The following is a 5,634-nucleotide window of genomic DNA, read 5'->3' on the forward strand; positions in this document are numbered from 1 at the left end:
GGGTGGTATCAAAAGGCACGGGATGGGAAGAGAAAGGGCAATGCAAGGTGTGTCAGGCATAGCCTTGATCTCCATGAGGCTAATCTCTAGCGGATAAATCATGTCTGTATACATGGCCATTCCATATGCTACTGCTACTACTAACAGTGCCATAAAAAGAATAATTTCACATAAATGTACTTTACATTTTTAAATCACTTGAACATTGCAGCATATTCTGTAGGAAATAAAACTTATACAGAAGAAGACACTTTCGAAACTGACCCTAATTTCAGGGAATATATTTCAGCATTAATTATATGCTACAAATGCACATATATACATGTATATGTATATAACTGAATATTATGCAATTTTTTTCGATAGCAAACACATAGCAAATCAGACATAGTATTGGTGTTGTTCAGCATCGTCCATGTGAGATCAGTGGATTTAATACTTTTTAATAAAAATATTGTTGTTAATAAGCATTATTCTGTAGGCTCACGGAGGGTGGCCTGCCTGAAAGGGGAGCATAAAATTCTTCAGCTCTCCATGGACCTGGGGGACCTTCAGAAAAGATAGATTTGCCTTCTCCAGGCTAATGAAGGATTGAGCTGTAAGTTGGTGCCAGAAGGGCTGTGCCTTCTGAGAGCCCACTGTTAGCATTTTAAACACATTTCTTCCAGGGCCTGTGTTTATAACACGTTCCCTGTGCTGTTCTTTTGACACCATCCAGGGATTGTGCGTTGTTCCTGCCTGCCAAGGTTCTCAGATGGATTTTTTTTTATTATTGTGGCCAAGCTTAAATGGCCTATTATTACATTTTTTAAAATCCAAATAAGCATGCTGTCAAAGATGTATTTAAGTTGTGAGACATGAACATGATGCTTCCCTATGTATCCCATATATTTTTTTAAAGACAACAACTCAAAACAGAGAAACAAAAACAACTATGTGCCTCTGCTTGAAATATCTCTTTACTATTTATTGAAAGTAGAGAATTAAAAATTTCAAAATTACAACTTGGAATTAAAATCTGCTTTTAACACACACAAAAGAGTAGAAAATTGGAAAGGTTCTTAAGATTTTGCTAATGTGTTTAAGAAACTTAATTAAATTACAATTTGACCCGTGTCAAACTTTAATAAGAAAAAGATAATAAGGCCCTTTTTCATATCGATAAGAAGTGTCAGAAATAGCCACAGTAAATCAGCGAGCCTCCATAGTTACATCAGTTTACTTTACAGCATAACAGATGACCCCAACACTAAGGGGCTTCAAACAATTCTTATGCTAATTACCCTGATCTGATCACTATGTATTATATATATCCCAATATCACTATCTGCCTCATAAATATGTATAATTAACATGTGCTTATTTAAAAATTAAAAACCCTATAAAATATTTAAAAAGTATTTCATAGTTGACTTACATGGATCAGCAACTTAAGCTGGGCTCAGCTGGACAGTCCTTCTGTTTCCCGAGCTGATAGTTTTCATCCAGGTGTAATCAGATGATGGGTTATGAGGGAGCTCGTTATCTTGGATGGACTCTCACACTTTGCTGGTATTAGGCAATCTATTGACCTCTCCTGTGTCTGATGGTTGATTTCATGTCAGCTGGGGTGACGCATCTACGTCTTTCATAAACCAACAATTCATTCTCAGGATGGTGGAGGAAAAATGCATTTCAAGCTTTTACTTGCACCATGTTTGCTAATTGCCCATGGTCCAAAGAAACTCACGTGGCCAAGCTCATATTCAAGTAGTGGATAAAGAACAAAATCCTTTTTATAGGAGACATATCAGAGAATTTGTGGTCATTTTCTACATTTTAACAGAATATTCATAACCTTCCCCCATATTATCATGCCTTATGATAAAATAGAAATGCCAAACATTTGTTTTATACTCAGCAATTTTCTTATGTGAAAAACAATTTTATATGTTACCTTATGTCATCTTCACGATGTCATCAGGTATCGAATGTGATTTACAAATGATTAAACTAAATTACAGCTTCTGTGAGGTGAAATAAGGACCTTCAGCTACGAAGCCCAGTTCTAAAGGTCATTTTCTTACTCAGGAGTCTATATACAGAGGTTGAATTAGTTCTCTTTTCAGGAAGATAAAAATTGACTACTCATGATTTCATAAGAAATTGGAAGGCAACCATTTAGTTAATTCTAGTTGCATGCTGCCACAGCTAACACATCTGAAAGGAAATTCATCCGCACATGCAGGTGTGTCACCAAGTTGTTAGCAGTAATGCTTTTTTATTTCATAGTGGTACATAAAATAATGGTACACCATGTAATCTGTGCATCTTATGTTCACAGACCTGGTAGTGTCCCCCACGACACTTAGTTCATCCGTAGCATCAATATATTCAGTGACAATGAGACGTCCAGCAAAAGGAGCCTAGTGAAAATTCAGTGGCCTAAAATCACACTACATGATGAGTGATTTTTCTTACATGACCAGGTACTGGCATTTGCATTTTATTCTAAATGGTATCATTTTTGAATGAAAATACTAGTTTTTACAGTACACTGTTACATGATGCCAAGCAAGTTTCCAGAAAAGGCATTTTTATGAGCCTTTATCACAGCTTACCTGTCTCACATACATCAGTGGTTTATCCTAAACACTTTGTTCATTTGAAATAGTCAATGAAAACTCAATGTATAAAACTAATGAAGAACTAGAGCATTCCATTGGGATTTGGAGAGTATCACGGAAGTGTCTAAATAACATAGCACATGAGACTTAGAGAATTATGATTAGAAGTGGAGTCCAATTTCTTATTTGAAATCTTGCCTTGGACTAGTCACTTTATCATTATGCTGTAACTTCCTCCTATGTAAAATTGGAAGCCAGCAGTATCTGACCCTTACTTACAATGCTTAGTAAACTATCAAAAATATAAACTATTTGTATTATTATTACTATTGGCACACCTTCCCTGTATGAGAGTTCCTGAGGGGGAGGGTTATAACCATGGAGTACCATCTCTTTGAGATCTTTGAATCACAAGCCACAACAACCATGTAATAGTTATTAAGCATAGGATATGCTATACACTAAGCAGATAATGATCCAGTGCTATGCAGAAGAAAAATAGGAAATAGAAGATAGACTTTGTTCCAAATAGTAGCTTGAATTGGAGGCATAACATCTTTGAAAAAATAGGCTGATCCCCATACAGCCATATTTTCAAATCCTAAATGATCAGGCAGGGCCAAATTATATGGTAGTGGGAAGGCGTCAGAGCTAGCCAGCTTGATGTCATTTTCCCTTTACCTGCACAGAAGTGCAGTTTGGGGCTTTTTCTCAATAGAATGATTCTTGGTAGGAAAAAAAAGGGCAGTATAATTGACTTCTTTCTGTTGCAACTTTCAATCTTAGAGTCAAACATAGTTTCAGAGAAAAATAATCCTGGCCAGTATTACACAATATATATTCATCAGACAGGTCTTGGCCAAGTCAATTACCAGAAGGGGATGAGATCAGGACTTTGAGGTGGGTCTGGGGAATGGTCCCGTATAAAATGTTATTTTGTTCTTAGTGACAATTAACTTAGCAAAGCACTTTAATGAAAGAGCAAGCAAGGTCAGTCTGCAGTAGGTTCTTTCTCCTCCACTGAATGACACAAGGTACCTATATTTTTAAATTATGCATAAGCGGTAGCAGGCTTCTGAACGCATTCCAAAATGTATCATAGACCAGGTGTTAAAGCACATTGCTACTGAGCTCAAACCATGAGCTGAAATCACAGTACATGAAAGTCAGAGACTTTTCTAGAGATGTGTGATATGGCGGGTAAGTTTTTTCTAATTGTATTCAGATAAAAGGAATGGTTCTTTCAAGGCGTGGTTAGTGATAGCGGATGGAAATGGCAAATAAAAGAAACACAATTTCCCTAAGCATAAAGGATGTGAAACCTGCAAACCCAGAGTGAACAATATTGGAGGAAGAGACCTCTGAGCAACCAGGAGGCTGAGGAAACACCTCTGAGCGTAACCACTATGGGCCGTGCACACATCTATTAGAGCATTGCTTCCTAAAGGAGGCACGTGAACCAGCTCATCAGAATCCTCTGAAAAGGGCTTTCTGTTTTTAATACACAATCCCGGGTCCCACCCTGGGAGATTCTGATTCAATACATCTGGAGGAGGCCAAGGAATCTGAGTTGCTATCAAACATCCTGAAAAAATCTAATTCAAAGATAGGTCTAGAAACCAAAATAGTCACAAATCACATAATTTTTCTATATCACTCCATAAACTAAGTCTTGAAGGTCAAGACCTAAAAGTCTCTACTCTTGAGACTGTCATAGTACTAAATACAGAACCATGTACTTGATGGGTAGCGGGTAAGTACATGAAATTCTACATCAAGTGCAGCACAATGTCGTTTCTGTTATTCTCTCTAGGATTCTTTTCCCCATCCCTGGCTCACTAGCCATGTAAGGTTCTGGGCTGGGAATTAAATATTGGTGGCAAGTGTGAGGGAGCCATAGGGCGCAGAGACAAGGACTGTAAAGAGACTGTCAATAGCAGCCAAGACGACATAAGCGCAACCTCGCTGAGAAGCTACAGATTTTGGCTGCTCTAGGCCCATGTGGGGGACCAAGGAAACTGACCCCATAGGGTGGAAGGTGATGGCCAATGTCAGTGAAGGATTCACTCCCCTTTCTTTCCTTGGCTACCGCCTCGCATAGCATTGCTTAATGTGGATGGTACCCGGTTGTCAAGCTCACTGTCTTCCTCCTCCCAGATGCTTAAGAAGCTTCTAACAACGGAACATTACCCAAGTTCAAGTGCATTCAACGAGTCTATGCTCTTCATTCATATTTATAGCCTCCTGCTTTAAGATTCCATTCCAAGACAGAATGCTTTATCTTACTCAAGCCACTGGCTTTAAAATTTCCTTTATACTTTCCCCCTCTCCAAAAGGATTAAAGGTTTCTTGGAAAACAGATCTGAGAAAAAATGATTAGTGCTCATTAATGCCCATTTTATCCATGGCTACATGCTGGATTTATGCAACAGAAAACAACAATAAACTGTCAATTGTGGTAAACGACCATCAACTCTTGTTACCCAGTAATCTATAACCCCTAGGTTTGGAGGCATGAGGGATCCATAGCTTGAGTTCCTGGTCTTCCCTGTGAGCTCATTTTTAGTGTACCCTGTACAAATCGGCAGGGAACCTCTCATCTTCAAGCCAGAGACTGAGCTGTGTACAAACATCTATATGTCATCAGCCTCACTCTTATTTTACTGATAAGATATGACATCTGTACATCATCATCCTCACCTCTAAAATAAGTAAGAACTTCTAGAAAAACATGTACTTTTTATTCATTACTTTATGCTACTACCCGACTTCATATTTCAGAAGCAATTGTTTTACAAATATGGTCCTCCACTGTTGTGACCCTTCTAAGTTAACTTGTGTTAGGCTGACAGTGTCCCCCTGCACCATATCAGGGCCTGGCACACAGCCGGCACGTAATCATTATTAGATGAATAAGCAAATGAAGAAGGAAAATGGTACAGTGTCAGAAACAAATGAGGCAATTGCCAAATATTATGAAGGACTTAGTAATTAAAAAATAATCTCTGCCCTCACTGGGCCTGGAGTC

The sequence above is a fragment of the Otolemur garnettii genome, unplaced genomic scaffold (assembly GCF_000181295.1).
Source record: "Otolemur garnettii isolate 467f Iridium unplaced genomic scaffold, OtoGar3 scaffold00022, whole genome shotgun sequence".
NCBI classification, from domain to species: Eukaryota; Metazoa; Chordata; class Mammalia; order Primates; family Galagidae; genus Otolemur; species Otolemur garnettii.